This window comes from Nannospalax galili, unplaced genomic scaffold, assembly GCF_000622305.1.
Source record: "Nannospalax galili isolate Female #2095 unplaced genomic scaffold, S.galili_v1.0 scaffold540, whole genome shotgun sequence".
Taxonomy (NCBI): Eukaryota; Metazoa; Chordata; class Mammalia; order Rodentia; family Spalacidae; genus Nannospalax; species Nannospalax galili.
Window position 1 is genome coordinate 869,310 of NW_008348613.1, and position 19,309 is coordinate 888,618.

General features: G+C 39.2%; 1 protein-coding gene across 6 annotated transcripts in view; it reads right to left on the bottom strand.

Annotated features, from left to right (window-relative positions):
- Window positions 1-19,309, bottom strand: part of Rbms1 (RNA binding motif single stranded interacting protein 1) — a 224,946-nt gene that overhangs the window by 142,244 nt on the left and 63,393 nt on the right. The window lies entirely within an intron of this gene.

Below are 19,309 nucleotides of genomic sequence, written 5' to 3' on the forward strand. Positions count from 1 at the left end.
CACCGCGCCTCCCGCCCGCCCCGCCGGCCTCGGCCCCCGCGTTCGGCCTCCGGGACTCGGGGCCACAGCCAGCGCTGCGCGGCGCCCCCGCTCCAGCGCAATGGTTGGGTCTGGCGCCCCGCGTGCCGCGCATTCCTCCGAGCAGCCACCCCCCTGCTCGGCGTCTCCCCTGCGGCCCGTTGCCGAGGCACCCGCTGCGGCTTCGCGCCCTACTTCGAAGCCCCTTTTAAGGGAATCGCTTGGGGAACCGCTCGGACACCTGGATAGGAAGCCAGCTGGACCTCGGGGTTTTGCCCCCTTTTCTTTCATCTTCCACACCAGGCCCTCTTCCCGAAAAGGTGCGGGTAATTCGTTCCACTTTCCCCTACAAATCAGTCTTCCAGCACACCTCTGCAAATCAGAGTTCCCAATTCACATGCTGTTTTCTGCAGCAGAAAGCAGGTCTCCCGTCTCCAGCCCCTCACCCAAATACGCGCAGTAAAGTTTTGAATTTCATTCCTGTGCCAGAGACCATGAGCTTTCCTTCATGATGCCAGAATCAAGAAGACATCGAAAATCATATAAGGCCACCGTGGGGGTGAGGGGAGGACCTTCCCTTTCTGTAAAAGGGAGGAGTGGAATCCTTCCTCAACTTCGTTATTAGAAGAGACAAAGCAAGGAAGGGGACAAAGGCAGGAGTAAGTTCCTTTGTTTCCCTGATGCTCCTACCGCGGTCCCTTTTCTTGGCCTCTGCTCTGCATGTATCAGGCTCCGAACCTGTGAGCCGCAGAGGCCTCTGCAGCAAGTGGTTAGGGCAAGAGTGTCGTTTTTTGGAGAAGGCCCTGGGGCTAGTTGCCATCTTAAACTGGCTAGTTCCCTGGTGAATATTCCGGGATGATAGCCACTGTACACTCAGAGAGGTTGTCTTTGGTTTCTAACATCTTTCCGGAAAGGCCCATCTGCTATGATAATGAAAAATCCCAGTTTGTCTTAATAAGTGAAGGGACTCAACTTTTGGCTGTCACAAGGAAAGCAGTGTTCTCTATGGAAGTCAACTTTCTAGCCAAGGTGTGGTCACTCAAAGGCTTTCCTGACAACACCAAATTGAAAGATATCATCCCAGACATCCTGTGGGTGACTTAGGCTGCTTCCATACCCCTCAAAGTTCCAGCATCCTCCAGAAAAATAACAAGAAATAGCAATCTCACCCACTAAAAACAGCCACATACACTACACACACATACAGTCCTAATTCTTTTCACTTAAAAAAAGGCAGGAAAGGAACTTAACCTGCGGGTGACTTAGGCTGCTTCCACACCCCTCAAAGTTCCAGCATTCTCCAGAAAAATAACAAGAAATACCAATCTCACCCACTAAAAACAGCCACATACACTACACACACATACAGTCCTAATTCTTTTCACTTAAAAAAAGGCAGGAAAGGAACTTAACTCTAGACAGGATACCAATAAGACCTTGCTCAGTAAAATTCACAGAATATCTGCTACCTTAAAGTCCTTAGAGATCAGAGCATAGCTAGCCTTCAGATGTGATCTAGTATAGATGTCAGAATTGCTTTTCTACCATTCCGGAATTCACAGTTGTCTGGAGTACCCTTTTGCTGTTTCTTCTCACAAGGACCCTTTCTTCAGTTATCCAGGCCAAGTATGAAGTAGACAGTTTTAGTTAAAGTGTTCAAGCTAAAGGTGCCTTTTCCTGAAGACTTACTGCTCAAAGATAAACCTGGCTCCCCTGTACCACTACCACTATGCAGACTAGTAATCTATAGAAAAAAAAAAAAAAAAAAAAAAGCCAATGGACAACCTCAGTTGTCAAGACTGTTCTCTTAGGAAACCACAGTGGAAACCACAGAAGAACAGAAGAACAGCTTAGATTACTTTTTTACGGCTCTCAAATCCTGATATACTTGCTGGTTGACCCACTGGACATTGTGCTGTTCCTAAATGCTAACACTTGACTGGGTGCCAGGCAGTAGTTGTACAGGGATGAGAAAACTTCAAGTGGTGATAAATGTAAATTCAACTATAAAAAAGAAATTCCGATATTAAATACTAAAATGTGCAAAAAATGCTATAATACCATTAAAAGGATTATCTTTAAGACTAAAAAATGATACTTAAACATCAACATGTAGTTTATAGTGTCATAGTGAACTGCTAAAAAAGAGAACATATAGACATGTTTTTAAATAATAATGTTCACTTGAGTTCATAAGTTCCAAACTTAAGTAGGTCTATTCACTTAATTAAGCAAAGCATTATAGAAAGAAGAAAAGGCTGATCTTCTATACTCAAAATATATAAAAGATAATGAGGTCATTCAAACATAAAGAATCCAACTTAAGGGAAATAACAGAAATATGAAGCCATGTGTATAACATATACAATCAATTATAGATAATCCACACCACTTAGTTCTAAGTGCAGTTACAGAGATTCAGAGTCTAGTGTGGTTCATCTAGAAAAGTTAACTGACCTTTGAAACGTATTTTAAAACAGAGAAAGTAAGGAAATAGTCCAGAGAAACTGCAAGTTGGCAGAATGAAAACCAGTGCTTTGGAACCTGTCCTGGAACTGCACATCCTCTCAGAAGAGAAACTAAGACTGCTGCCTGGGCCACCCCTCTCCTCCTCCCCTACCCTCTGTAGGTAAAGTTGTGGGAACCTGACCCAAGGGCAGCCAATCCACAGACTGGCCACTGCCCTTATGACCTGGGTGGGATTGAAAACATGAGCAGAGCCAATCTGATTCTCACCCTTAGGAATTTGATTCAGAAAACTCCAAGGGCTGAACCTGTTAGTAAAGGGGCAGAAACTACCAAGTGCCAGGAGGTAGAGTGGAGGCTACAGCAAGCCAAAACCATATGCAAGCCAAGGTTATGAGGAAGCAGAAACTATGAGTAAACAGGAAGCTGACTGGCAGCAGGCAGAGAGGAGTAGAGCCGCCAGGAGCCGGTGAGCACTTGGCCCAGAGGTGATGGAGGGAGCTGCTGTCTCTGGACTGGCTTTGGCTCATCACACTAGCAGCAGCCCTCAAACACCATGATATTTAAACCACACCTCCATGCAGATGAGTTAAAGGAATCTGAACTTGATAATCCAAGGGACATAACTGAAGCAGAGTCAAACAGATCTGATTCCATATTTCAGTTCCCCACTTACTAGCCACATGGTTTCGGGCAAATTAGTTGGCCTCTCTGAGCCCCAGATTGTCTTCACAGGATTGTCGTAAGTATACTGTTATGCCAAAAAGTTCCAGACTTCAATAAATGACTGGTGCTATTATTGTTTTTCCAGGGTTTATAGCAGTGGTGAGCTGTGTAATATCTGATATGTAGTAAGTGTGGATGACAGGGTATGGTGGAACTCCATGGGAAGTAAAGGTCACATATGGGGAAAGGACATCATTTTAAATATGTGTTTGTTGAATGGCTGAACAAATATGCTTTCTAAGGCTATGTAACAATGTCAACAAGTAAAAAAAGTCTGGTGAAGGGTCTTTTACAAGAGCCTAGATGAGCTGAAGCGTCTCTCAATTTATTGTTGTCCAGTTTCCTTTAAAGAAACTATGTATTGGAACAGAGCCATTTCATGAATGGGAAGACTATGAGCAGTATCAGAGATCACAGCCTAGGGCAGGTGGAGTATTCAAACAAGGATAATAATAATGGAGCGACTGGTACAAGCAGAAGCCTGTATGCCAGCAGAGGAGATGAGACATAGAGGTAATGACGCCTTCTGTGATGTAAAGGAGTTGTACAACTGGAATTTGAGGATATGAAATTAGAAGACATTTGTCCCACAGAAACAATTCTAAAAAAAACTTTGGTTTTCACATTTCACTTTCATAGCAATCCTATGAGGGTGGAAGGGTTACAAGACTTAATATACAGAGGAGGGAAATAAGAAAACTGACTCACCTATAGAGCTCCTTAGTAATACCAGAGTAGAGTTAAAGCTCTAGGCCTAGGCAGGGTTAAAAGACTTAGTCCTTCACTTGCTCAAACTCTGTAATGCTGTACCTCAAAAGAAAAGAAAGCCTAATATAAAAGCCTTTTATGCTCCAATTCCTAGGTAAGTATCTGTAACCCCCACAGCACCCAGGATGCTGTGCCTTAAGTGATACATTCTGGGCAAGTGGTCTAGACTACCATGTGCTGTAGGAATCTACAGCAGGGAACAGATCAATCAGATCGATACAGGATATAGCATGGGTGTGGGATGCTCAGCTGTATAAATGTTTTGTTTGGGACATGCTCAGAAAGCAGCACTGTGCAGATGGCCAGAAAAACAGAACATAGGAGGCTAGTAGAAGAAAGGGTGGAAAATTGGGATAATCAAAGGTGAATTTGTTGCTGAGGAAGAGTCAAAATCCCACAGATACCCCATTACACATACGATTGATCTTCTTATAAGAAAGGAGCATTTGAATGAAGAGACTAAAAATAAAATACCATTGGGGCTGAAGACAGCTCAGTTAGTGAAGTGCTTGCTTTGCAAGCATTGAGGACCTGAGTTCTGTCCCCAGCACCCATGTAAAAATCTAGTGATGGTGCATGCTTGTAATCCCAGAGCTGAGGAAGCAGAGACAGGCAGATCCCTGGGGCTTGCTGGTTTAGCTTACTGGGTGAATTCCAGGCTAAAGAGAGACCCTGTCTCAAAACATTTGGAGGGTGTTCTTAAGGATGATACCAGAGGTAGTCTTCTGGCCTCCACATCCAAGCACACACAAGTGGATGCACATGAACACACACACACACACACACACACACACACACACACATAAACATACACACACACATTAATGAAAGTATATATAAAGTACAGTGAATGGAGCAAACTTTGAAAGACAGGCTGTCCAACGAGATAAAAATAGCATTCCTCTATCAAGAAAAGGATTGGCCTACAGTAGGTTCTTTCCTGTATAACTTACTAAAGCATTACAAAGACTCTATTTTATTTGTGTCAAATGGAAAACTGAGAGGAAGAATAAAAATTCGTTCAACATTATTCCAAATTACAACCTTTAAGGTTTGAAATATAGTTGTACAGTATTGGCTAGTGTAAGTAGTTCACATGAAAATAAAAAAAAACTATTCATATTTAAGAGTGTTTTAAAGCTCACAAAACTTCTGACTGCTAGGAAAATAGAAGAAAAATATGAATTCAGCAAATTATATTTCCTTTCTTTCCTTGTACAAACGTTAGTAAAAGTACCGTATTTCTAAAATAGAACATTGTCTATTATGTACTATTTTGCTTTTTAAAAAAAAATTTGTAAATCTTATTCCAGACTTAAAGGCTCCCTAGACACATATAAATTACATATATAAAAATGAAAACACTACAATAAAATAAAACTGTGTAAGTCAGAATGTATACAGAGTACCATAACATGGTTGTATTCTGATGGTTCTTATGAGAAGCCATGTTGTGATTACTCTTAAATCTCTCTTAGTGAACACAGCAGAAGTAATGAGCTTTGTCTGAGTGCTGCTTCTCTGGTGGATGGTTAACTAATAACAGTTAGTTGTCCTTTATTGAGTAGCTACTACATTCCACACGTTCTTTAAACATATACACGACATGTAGAAGAATGATTGCCTCATTTTAGCCAATCTAGAGTGGAACCTGGGTTTGAACTTGGATCACTCTCACTCCAAAGCCAGTAATACTAATGATGTTTATGTTACTATTAGCTATTGATGAAGTTCAAACTATATTATAGTACTCTCTTGTTTGTGATGCTGGAAAAGTGGCAGTGAGCTATAGCTCCCCATCAGCCACAAGGTCAAGGAGAAACAACTGATACTCTGCGGTACACTGTGCTAGCAAGTCATGCTGTTCACTAGATTAGGCCTATTGCATGCATTTCAATTTATGATATTTTTAAATTACATTTGGCTTATTAGAATGTAACCCTACTTTAAACTGAGAAGAATTTGCAAATAGAATTTTATTCACTTGACTATGAAGGCAAACTTCCCATTATTAGAATATATTCTGAATGGTCCAGATATAAATTCTGGCCTTAACTTAGTGCCTAGATCTCAAATAATGGTTGCTAAGGTTTTATTGGGGGGGGGGGCAGGAAGAATAGAGTTGGGAGAGAAGGAGGGAGGACAATCTTCTATAAGTGCCATGATGTTTAGGGAATTCTCAAATTCTGAAATGGAACTAATGACATACTTTCTCTCAAAAAAAAAAATAATAGAAGATCAGAGATTAGTTTCATTGTGAGAATGTAGATTAACCAAAACCTTAATTACTATTTAGGGCATTTATCTCTATGAAAAAACATATTTCAAATTTTATCCTTTGTTTTGACAGGGGGTTTCACTGTGTAGTTCTGGCTTGGCCTGGAACTCACTATGTAGATCAGGCTAGCCTTGAACTCACAGAAATCTCCTTACTTCTGCCTCCCAAGTGCTAGGATTATAGGCATGTGTCACCACACCTGGCTCCCATCAGAATTTTTTTAAGTTACAGATAAAAATTTTTGGACATGGCTATTATACTGTTCGCAAAGAATAAAAATGAAACCTCACCCAAATTTCTAGTATAAAAATTATCTGAAAAGATAAATTTCTTTCCTTATAGTTTTCTGTAAAAACAGCAGGTGGCTTAATTTTTTCAAAACAAAGAAATCTTGTAAATGGCCAAGTTAAAACTTTGATCAAGTTAAAATTTTGTATTGGCTGGGTTTGTATTATAATGAATCTGTACTTATGTATGACATTCAATTGAAAAATAACCTACTGTTTAAGAAACTGGAACAAAGAGAAAGCTATTTCCCATGCATTGTGGGTTGCTATTTTCCTGAATTAGTCAGATGGAAGCCTTAATCATCTACTTCTTTCATTGTGGAAATCTAGTATTGGACTGTTAGACTGACTCCATACCTGTGGGCAGACCTATAAAAATATAAGGGCTTATTTTCAGACTATTACTACCTACTAACTCAAGGAAGGTTCTATGAATTGTAGTGAAATGCACAAGTTATGGAAGAAAACTATTACTAGGTAATCTTCGAAATTTGTTTACCTTAAGAGCGAGAAGATAATCATCTATGGAGTGAGCAAACTGGGGAAAGGGTAACAACAGCTGGAGAAAGAAAGCAAGCGACTGGCTGGTATGCTGGGAAAACTGCTACTTGTGCCCACCCGTGTGCTGCAGTGTCTTTGAAAAGATATAAAATACTTAGGAAAATGGATAGTTTATCAAAAACCAGAGCCAAAATCTTTAAACCATGGACAACCAAATGACGAACCACAAGTTTGACAGTGCCCAACAATGGGATAAACAAACCCTATATCAGCTGAGCATGGTAAAGGTTACAATCAAATAATGCTAAAGGTCGGGACAGATCCCTAACACAAGTTCAGCTTACAGCATTTCAGAAATGAAAGAAAACAAAAACAGTTTCTTTTCTCTTCAGTTGCTAAAATCACCATTAAATTAGGTCTATTTCACCTGAAGAGAAAGACACTAATGCAGTTATGATGTCTTTTATGTAAATGAGAGTACTGACAAACTTTTCATTCTCTGCTGAATTATAAAGTTCAAACAAGAGTATATAGAATTACAAGTGGATTTCTATTCAGTTGAATATGTATGAAGTCAAATTTTCCAATATTAGAATGTGTAGTTTAGAATCCTGAAACAGGGTAACTAAGGAGCTTACACAAATTCCCTACCCTAAGTGTTTTTAAGAATGACTAGTTCTGAGTTATCTAATACACTTAACACATGGGGTGTGCTGATGACAGACCTGTGGCAAATTGATACTCCCAAGGCGAAGAGAAGGCGAATGAGGAAATTCTGGTGTTGTCATGACAATATGACTGATCATGACATCAGCAATTCCTAATTCCACACTGTAAAGAACACTCCCAGAACACTGAAACCATGTTAAGTACATACTTCCCGAACCACCCTCCATTCACCTCCCAAAATGACACTAAATCCAGTGACAAAAAGAATGAAATGTCAACCACAGGATTATTGTAAAAATCCTTTTAGACTTTTCTAAGAGAAAGAGGTAGGAGGAAGTAAGCAACATCTGAAGATACTTAGATGTTATAGACTTTGTGTTTGTGTGTGTGTGTATGTGTGTGTGTGTGTGTGTGTGTATGTGTTCATAGATGAAGGTATAATACACATATAAAAATGTTAATGTTTATCAAATGATTTATTATCTCATTAAAGACTCAGAGAAGAAGACAGGGCAGATATCACCTACGAGTACTTTTTGTGAACAGGTAGGTTAAAGGTTACGCATCTTGCCAAAAGTCATGAAGGCCAAAAATACAGAATTTCAAAGTCTGATAGAATTTTATATGGGCCAATCTCTGTATCCAGCATATGGTAATTATTCAACAAATATTTCTTTTGTATAAAGCTAGAGTAGTCTTATTTTTATCACATTTACTTATGTGGTTATTTGTGGGAGGGGGCATAGGCATGCATGTGGAGGTCAGAGGACAACTTTCTGGAAGTTGGTTCTCTCCTTCCATCTTGTCGGTCCTGGGGATCAAGCTCAGATCCCCAGGATTCCCAGCAAGCACTATATAACCTGCTGAGCCATGCCACTGGCCCTCAACAAATGATTTCAATAACTGAATGAACACTGCTGTTTCTTCTTGGACACAGTGACCGATAATAAATTCCTTCCACCTATCTATATGAACTCACATTTATAATAAATTTCTTTGTTAAATAGAATTGGCATTAGAAGCATCAAAGTTCTACCACAGACTGGAATCTATGTCTTCTGGAGATTTTTAAACTACTACTTTGTCTTCTACATGCCCACAAAATAGGGAGCAGTCATCTTTGGTGGGGTCTCCACAACCTTTTAGGATTGCCTAAGCAGTATATAAAATCCCTAGTGATTTATTTAACATGCAGTCCTGCATATAGCAGGTTTTGTTGGCTGCATGAATGGTAAGGCAAACTAGTCTTCCATAAGTGAAGATATGAGAAAAATTGATTTCCTCTTCCTTTCAAAATCATGAATATTTAAGTTAGAAAGAGCTAAATGAGAAAAAAAAGATAAGAAAACTAATCAAATCTTCAAGAATCTATTTACAAATAATATTACAGTGAATTTTTACCTTAATCTGTAGATCACCTGAGATTCTAAGAGGCAGTAGTACATGTATGTGAGTTTTAGGGAAATGGGATGAGTCCATGACAAAATGGCATCTCTTGGGTTCAATTGTTAATGTCAAAATAAATCTTCTCAACTGTTAGTGTGATAGTTGGGTAAAAAAAAAAAAGTGCCCTACTCACCTCACCGTCAGTGTCCTACAAATATTTAGACATTAACTTTACATGTAACCTAAGACACTACTGATTATAAGCTCTCTAAAGTAACTGAGACACTACCATTGAAAAATATGGATGACAGTACTTAAAAGACATCATAAATTATAAAGCATACCAATTTCAAAGAAGTCGAAATTTGAAAAGTGAGTCTTAGTATCTATAAAGTATGGCACACAGTGTACAAACACTGTATACAGAGGGACATACCTGTCCTTTTCAGTTAGAACTTACGTTCTGGAAATATATTTTGTTAAACATTCGTTTTTAACTTTCCTAGGAACAAAGAACACAGAGTAAATGAATCACATATTCAGTCTTGCTCCGGAGTTCTAACAATAGCATGCACAGTCCAGGGAGTCAGAATGAGAGTTTCTCCTACTCTCCCAGAGACATCTATCAAAAGGAGCAAGCTGAGCTGTTTCCTTCCTCAGCCATTTCCTCACCATAATACCAAGTGATCCTCGCAGTGTTTGATAGGTATATACATTTAAATAACTGTAAAGATTTGTCAGACTTCTCACTCTACACTTGGTGCTATTGGTGCTTTGAAAGTTGTCAATTGCAGATATAATCTGAGATACTCTTTCTTCCTCTCTGTCTCTCACTGTCTCTCCATCTTTCCCTTCCTTTTTTCTTCCCTCCTGAATTACATAGCAGTAATTCCATCTTACAACTCTTAAGAGCTTACAGGACCTGTGTGCCAATTCTGACTTCCTAGGGCTTCAGATTAGGAAAGTAATTGTTTCATAATCAGGTAAATCGGATAAAAGACGTGCATCTGAAATGGCTATCACTGTCCTTAAAACTGATAGGAAATGACAAAATGGAACAAAACCAATCACTTCAGAGGCAAGATGACCCAGTTATAGACAAAGGTGTGAATGTTTCTCACTTGGAGCAACAGCTACTGTCTGACAGTTGAGATGTGTTCAGGAGCTGACTAGTCTTGCAGCTCCTCCCCTACCTTACGAAGCTCTCCTATCATTTCCCTGCTATGATAATAACACACAAAAATGTGAAACAAACTGGTCAATTTGCTGACTAAAGGTTGATTAAATATAAGTTTAGGGACTACCTTCTGTCATTTCTCCCTTATTATACATGAAATTGTCATTAATCTAACCCTGGAAAAGCATCTTAAGGAACTAGTAACATACTTAATAAAGGATATATACCAAGCCCTAATTCAGGACTTGGTATTCATGAGGTATTCAAATGTTAGTTCATAAATCAATGAATTAACAAATGAACAGTACTTTCAAAATATATGCAAGTATAGGTAGAGTATGTGGCTCAGTGGTAGAGTGATTGTCTAGTACACACAGGCTTTGGGTTCAATCCTCACTCTTGATAAAACAAAAAAAAGTATATAAGTACTACTCAAATATGTGTTATTCCATTGAAAATAAAATAGCTTATGATTTTGGAGTATATGCTAAATCAATGACAAATTTAAAATTCTAGCCCATTAGTCAGATTTTCTCAGTATTAAAGAGTATTGTTTCAGATTCTTCATGATCTCGAGTGATTTGAAAATTTTAGAAGTCTTAGAATTCATGCAAGTTGTTTACCATGAACATCATAAAATGTATCACACCACAAAACATCACAAAGCACTGTTTTTCCTCTGTGTCTATGTCTGTCTGTGTCACTTATTGTAGAAAAATCATGGTTTGAGTTTCTGGTGACTAACAGATTATTTAAAGTAAGATTGTAAATCCTAGTAACTGAGAATTATATGGTGTGTTTCATTCTATCACATAACATTCAAAACATTTTTATCCATAAATAAGAACAGATAAATTGTTGATAAGTATTGAAGCTATTCATTCTTCCTTCTCTGGCATATGTTTGAAAACTTCCACAATGAAAGCATCTTCAGCTGATATACATATAAAAATGTCTTGTGAGTTTGACTCTCAGGGGATTCCAGACAATTCAGGCAAATTGACTCAGTGCTGTTAAGTATAGGAAGGGACCACATATCTAATGGTCTTTTTCAAAATAACTACTTTAACTGCCCATTTTACCCTTTTTCATACAATTCTCTCCAGAGAAGAAAAAGAGAAAAGCCATTTTAAAAGTTGAGGTATGTAATTATATAAAAGGTAACAGTACATCCATTTGGAAATGCTCTAAGTGATTAAATAGAGAGGTGTATCTAACTTCTACGGTTGGTGGCACCCCCACCGCCCGCTTCTAAATTAGCAGCATCTCTATGGTTCTTGTTGACTCTTTTCTCTCTCTGCTGTTTTTATCCCTTAGATTTCTCAAGTAGGACTACTAGACCCTGGTTTTGTCCTGTGCCCAGTCCTTACTTATTCTGTTTTCTCTCTAGCTTGTCCTTATTCATTCCAAATGTTATGTATCATGCTTTCAAAATAGCTTTTGATGGACTCTCTGACCATACCATTCAACTGCCTAAAACCTCAAACGCAAAGCACTCCACTGTGACTCTTCTGTCCCTTTACCTCTATTCCAGCCTCTACTCATGTTTTGGCTGCCCATGAACTTGCTGTTTTCTGGTTCTGAGCTTTGCCAGGAAACAGCCTCTGTTTTTCCATCCGCCAAACCACACTCATCCCTCCCTGTTTACTCTGTTGAAATCACAGCTCATGGTCTGCCCCCTCTGAGCTTTTCCTGCTCTCATTTATTTTCCACTACTTCTTGCTTTATTCTAAGAGCTGTCTTAATGCCTGAATTAGGCCATTGTACTATGCAATGCATTATACATTAAAAACTCCCTTGAGAAAATCATGCCAGGATATAGCATGCACTCTGCACTATTTACTCCATGGAAAGGCATCCAGCAAGATATCAGCACGTGCTTACTGACCTGGTGTGATAAATATGTAGCTCATAGCCCACTTTCAGTCCAGCATTCCTGAGAGTTTCTGTAAACTCCCGTGGTCACAGTGGTTAAATTCTCAGTGATTCAGAACTGAAACTGATAAGGACACACACTCTTATTTTTACCTGAAAATGATTATTATAGAGAATGAACCAGAAAATGGTTACAGGAACCCCAAAGAGAACAGCATCTAATCACAATGCCCTGTCTGTCTATTTGTACATCTATTTACCTATCCACTTGTCCATATACCCATCCATCTATCCACCAACCTGCCTACCTCCCTTTGTTACTTTGCTCTTTAAAAAAAATGCTTTGCTATAAGGTACATACAAAAGATAGCCTCATGACTTAAGAGGCTTTGGAAATAACTGTTTTCTTGAATGAACATTTACTTATTAAAACCCAAGTTAGTACCAGAATGTATTTTTAGAATGACTGAAGTAACCAAGAATTATTTGCCCTGATGACACAACCTCTTGAAACTCCAGTGGTTGATTCTTTTGGAGCATTTGCTTCTTCCTTGTTCTTTTTTACTGTGAAACAGAAGAGACTTTGGGAGCCACTGCATCTCACTGTGCCATCTACAAACTGCTACTGACATGCATTATAGAGCAGCGGACAAAGCAGAGGCCTTCAAATGAAAACTACTGTAATCAAAAGAGAAGTCTACACCTGTTAGCTAACAACCTCCATCTAAATCTATAGTTGTACAAAATGAAAAGATAACATCTACCTTACAGGTTTGTGAGCAAAATAATAATTATGAAAAGCCATACTTTTATTAAACTGTGAAGATAAACTATCATCATTTCTCATCAGCAAATGTCAGTCTTCTTCAGATAACTTCAGCACACAGCTAAGACCTTTACCTAAGTGGAATCATTTCATGAAAAATCCCTGTCTTAGTCCTGCATGATGGTAACACACATGTATTCCAGCATTCATACAGCTAAGGCATGAGGATCATCATGAGTCCAAAGCCAGCCTGGACTACATAGAGAGACCTTGTCTCAAAAGAAAAAAACAAAACAAAAACTAAACTAAACTACATTAAAAATACTCACCATGAATAAGTTGGCTTTACTCCAGAGATGCAAGAATGGTTCAATATATACAAATTAATAAATACAACCATATAAATGAACATAAAGACAGAAATCACATGATTATCTCAATAGATGCAAAAAAAGCCTTTGACAAAATCCAACATCCCTTCATAATAAAGGCCCCAAAGAGAATAGAGTTGGACGGAACATACTTCAACATAATAAAGGGCATGTATGACATCCCATAACCAACAACATGCTAAACAGAGAAAAACTCGAGACAATCCCATTAAATCAGGTGCAAGACTGGAATGTCCAATGTCTCCACTCCTATTCAAGATAGTCCTCAAAGTCTTAGCTAGATCACTAAGACAAGAGAAAGAAATAAAATAGACATAGATAGGAAAAGAAGAAGTCAAAGTATTCCTGTTAGTAGATGATATTATTCTACTATAAGATACCCCAAAGACTACCACAAAACAAATATTTTCAGTGAAGTGGCAGGATACTAAATTAACATACACAAATCAGTATCTTTTCTGTGTTCCAATGAAAAAGACATTGAGAGAGAAAGCAAGGAAAAAGCTTCCACTCACAGTAGCTTCAAACAAACAAACAAACAAATAACAACAACAGAAAAAAAAAAAACCTCAGAGAAAACATAACCAAGGAGGTGAAGGGCCTCTATAATGAGAAGTTTAAAACTCTAAAGAAAGAAATCAAAAGAGATAGTAGATGAAAAGACCTCCCATGTTCATGGACTGGTAGAATTAATACTGTGAAAATTACTATCCTACCAAAAGCAATTTACAGATTCAATGTAATCCCAATCAAAACACCCACACTACTCTTCAATGAAACAGAAAAAATAATCTTAAAATTCATATGGACATCCAAAGCAATCCTGAACCAAAAAAGTAATGCTGGCGGTTATTGCCATACATGATCTCAAGTCAGCCTGCAGAGCTATAGTACCAAAACCAGCATGGTACTCACACAGAAACAGACACACAGATTAACAGAATAGAATAGAACACCCAGAAGAGACAAAAGTCCATGTAATAACAGCAACCTGATATTTTTTAAAGAGGACAAAAATACACACTGGAGAGAGATAGCATCTTCACCAGATGGTATTGGGAAAACTGGATGTCTACTTGTAGAAGAATGAGACTAGGTCCTTATCTCTCACTCTGCACAAAAATTCAACTCCAAATGGATCAAGGACCTCGACATTAGACCCAAAACTCTGAAACTACCAGAGGAAAATGTAGAAAGTAGTCTACAAGATACAGACACAGGTAAGGACTTTTATATGACTCCTGTCACTCAAGAAATAGGGCCAACAAGTGACAAATGGAGCATATGAAACTAAAAAGCTTTGGTACAGTAAAGGGAATGGTCAGTCAAGTGAAGAGGCAGCCCACAAAATAGAAGAAAATCTTGGTCAGCTGTACATCCAACAGAAGACTAGTATTCAGAATATGTAAAAACCCTCTGAAAACAAAACATCAAGAAAACAAACAACCCAATTAAAAATGAGCTAGAGATCTGTACAGAGTTCTCAAAAGAAGAAATATAAATGGTTTAATAAGCATTTTTTTAAATGTTCAGCATCATTAGTGTCCTAGTTTGCTTTTCTGTTTCTATGATTAAACACTCTGACCAAAAGCAACTTATGGAGGAAAGGAGTTATTTCGTCTCACAACTCCTAGGTCACAAGCCACCATGGAGAGCAAGTTAGAGCAGGAACTCAAGGCAGGAGCCTGGAGGTAGAGACTGAAGCAGAGACCAAGGAGGAATGCTGCTTACTGGCTTACTCCCCTAGGCTTGCTTAGCTGCTTTTCTCATACATCCCAGGCCCACCTGCTAGGGCTGGCACTGCCCAAGTGGGTTGGGCCCTCCTACGTAAATTAGCAATCAAGAAAATGCTCCCACAGACAAGTTCGTTCAAGAACCAATATGATGGAAGAAATTCCTCAGTTGAGGTTCCCTCTTCCCAGATGACTCTAGTTTATGTCAAGTTGACAAAAACTAACCAGCACAATTATCCACCACCAGGGAAATGCAAATTAAAACTACCTTGAGATTCCATCTCACCCCAGTCAGAATAACTATCATCCAAAAAATCAACTGATAACAAACGTTGGTGAGACTATGGAGAAAGAAGAATGCTTAGTCACACTGTTGGTGAGGTAAACTGGTACAGCCACTGTGGAAAGCAGTGTGGAGGTCCCACTATGGAAACAGAACTATCATATGTCCAGCTATAACACTCCTAGGCTTATACCTAAAAGACTCCATATTCCTACTGCAGAGATCCTTGCTCATCCATGTTCACTGTTGCTCTCCTCACAGTAGCTAGGGAATAAAATCAGCCTTAGATGTCCATCAATGGATGAATAAATAATGAAAACCTGATAGCTATACACAATGGAATTTTAGTTAGCTGTAAAGAAAATGAAATGAAAACGTGATTTCTAAACCCAATAGAAATTTAGCTAGCTATAAGGAAAATGAAATTTGCAGATAAATGAATGGAACTGTCTAAAAAATATACTGAGTGGGGTTACCCTGACTCAGAAAAGTAAATGTGGTATGTTTTCTCTCATATATAGATCATAGCTTCAAAGCTTTAGATTTTTGTGTTTACTTCTGCAGAAGCTAAGAAGTAAGAAGAGGGCCACTGACTTGGAGGGAGTTATCTTAAGGGAGAGGGAAACAGCACATAAGTGATATGTAAAGTAGAGAGGGAGAATACTGGGGTGGAAAGGTTTAAGCACAGGTGGGGATTGGAGAATAAGGGAGACAAGGGGGCAGGGAGGGAGGGTTAACCAAAAGGAAGGGAATGTGAAAAAATCTTATGGAAACATACTTTACAAACTAATTAAAATATGTAAGCCAAAAGAATAAAAAAGAGCAGGGACATTTCCTGCATGACTGGATAACACTACTCCTAAAAGCCATGGGTTATTAAACCAAATCTTAGTGTGGGAAGTAGGGAAGCCCCAGAAACAGTACAGGTTCTGGCCATTCCTCTTAGTTGCCCACAAGCACTAGTTAATAAGAAGACCCTATTGTTGAAGACACCACACACCTTGATTGCAAAATATAGAAAATCAAGTTGTAACTCAGCTGGAAGCTTCCTCTTTACTGGCTAGTTTGGGTAGTGCCAGAACATGCTATATAGCTGCTGGGGAGAAACAGCATTAGTGGTCTTAAATCAGCTGCAAACACTATAAACTGTAATCCCAACCTGCCAGGTAAGATGAGCCTACTGCTGCAATAACGCATGCCTGTTTGGGGTTCATCAACTGCTTTCTGATCGAGTTTGAAGCCTGCAACACAGGAGGAAATCATGCCTGGTACTATAAACCTAGTCAAAATCTCACAGCTGAGGAGGTCTTAGGCCTTAGGGTGAAACTTAGTACTGATTTAGCTGAATTGACACAGTGTCAAATCCTAAATATGTTGCTTATACTCATTGGCACATGCTACTCTGAGTTTGAATCAGAGAAGCCTCTCCTTACAATGAACCATAATGATCATGGCTGCCTGAGGGACTGAGAGTAAGTGATGGTTGAATGCTCAGCCCTAATCAGGGCATTCATACCACCGCCTCCTCTAAGGCTTCGAAACGTTTGAGAGGCGTTTCAGAGACGGGAGCAGAAAGAATGTGAGAGCTGGAAGGTTGGGAGAAGGATTGTGAGATGACATCTTCAGGGCACCACACGGCCATTGTAATCATGATCTCATGGCCCCTTCAGTTGCTTGCACTGGACCCGCACAAGATTGGGCCTATCATGACTGGATAGGGATCAGGGAGGGACTCACAGGGCCCTATTCCTCTCTCCTAACTATTGGCTACTGATGGATTCTGGGGTAGAGACAGTCACTGTCTTCAGTTATGTATGCATTGTGAGTCCACCGGGCTCCAAAGGATAGTTCCAAACCTGTGGTCACACAGATGACTCTGGTTACATGCAGTGGATGACAAAACAAAACAAAAATGTGAGAAAGGGACTTGTAGGAAGGAGGGGAAGAAGGTAAGAGGAGAGGGAATGAGAGTACACAGAATGTACTAAACACATGTACAAAATTGTAAAAGTACAAATTTAATAAAAATTGTGGTTTAAAACAGGCTAATTAAAAATTCCAGTCTTACAGTTTTATTTCAAGAAAACATACAGTATCCACTTTCCTTCAGTGACTGACACCACTGTGTCATCAAATTCTAAACAGGTCATGGTGGCACAGGCTTCTAACACTAGCTACTCCAGAGGCTGATGCATAAGGATTTCAAGTTTATGAGCTACAGAGTAAGTTCATAACAAAGCTGGGCAACATAGTGAGACCCTGTCTCAAAAAGTGAAAACAGCAGTTGGTATAGTTTGGTGGTAGAGAACATTCCTATGCATGAGGTCCTAGATTGAGGTACGTGGATTAATCAATCAATTAATTAATTAATTAAAAGCAAATACAATAAAGTAAAAATAAAAATGATAGTGTCAGATGAGATCATATGAGTGCTTAATATATTACAGATATTGTTATAGAGTATTTCATAGGCATCATTTCACTCATTCTCACAGCATATTCCCCTGATTCTTTTTTTTTAACTTTATTTTTATTTAATGAGTATGAGTGTCATGCAGTGCCCAAGGAGGCCAAAAGAGGGCATCAGATCCCATGGAACTGAAGTTACAGGTGGCTATTAGCTGCCATGTGGGTGCTGGGATCCGAACTCAAGTCTTCTGAAAGAGCAGCGAGCTTCAGAAACACTGAGCTATCTCTTTACCCTGATTCTTTATTATCTCATTCTTCAGGTCCATGAGGTCATTCATACCATTACCACTAACATCACCAATGTACCCCTTTCTACCAAATTTTACTTAACCAATCTAAATCTACAGATGATGTCAGTGGTGAGAGAAGGTAGGACAGGAAGAAAGGGAGGGAGAGAGAGGGAGGGAGAGAGAGAGAGAGAGAGAGAGAAGGGGAGGGAGGAGGAAGGAAGGAAGGAAGGAAGGAAGGAAGGAAGAAAGAAAGAAAGAAAGAAAGAAAGAAAGAAAGAAAGAAAGAAAGAAAGAGAACCAGGGGACACAAAGCTCAAGAAATTATGACCATGGGGAGTTTGGCTCCCAATAGAAGAACCAAGCTTGGAACCTTTCATGTGGGCTCCTTTGGTTCAGTGGTGATTATTGTAGAGCTAGTAGTGGGTGAGATCTTACATTGGAAACATCTGGAGCAGAAAACAGAGGGGACAAAGGAGGACAAGCAAAAGAAGCTAGCTGAGGAGTCAGGAATAAGCTGACTCTGGAAGGAGAAGCAATGACACAAAGGAATCTATGCAATGGTGAGTCACAGGATTTCAACAGCACAGGCTCTGGAGGAGAGAAGGAGAAGCCAGTACAAGCCAGGAAGCAAAGGAGCCAGCCTTGCAACAAGCCAAAGAACAGCCCTTGACAAGAAAGGTAGTAAACTCCTCTCTTAAAGGTATGCCTGAACCAAAGGCCATTCATTACCCAGCTAGTCTCCATAGGCCTGTGCCCATTACAGTCAGTGCTGAGATGAAGAAAGGCAGCATGCCTAGACTCCACTGAGATCTGGCTTTATAACTGAGGTTCTTACTCCCTTGTACATCCTCAAAACAATCTCACCCCACTACCTAACCCAACAGTAGTAATGAGTCTATAAGTAACAATGCAAAGGTCTTGTTGAAGAAGTATTAACAAAGTTACACAAAAAACAGCTTCTTACAGGCTAATTAATTAGTTAATGAATGAATGAATTTTTGTAGTGCTGGGGATCAAACCCAGGGTTTTGTGTTTGCTAGTCAAATGCTCTACCAATGAGCCACATTCTCTGCCCTATAGTAGTTTATGTACTCTAAGTCATTTAAAGAGGAAAATAATGTCAGCTGCATGCCTGCTTATTTGAGAAAAGTTATTAATTTAATTCCATTTCTTTCTAAGCATGCATCGCTAAACACACTATAGTACTTTCACCTACATGACTGACAGGCACCACAATAATTTAATTCCAATTAAAGTGTTTTGGAAAAGTAAAAAACTTCCTATA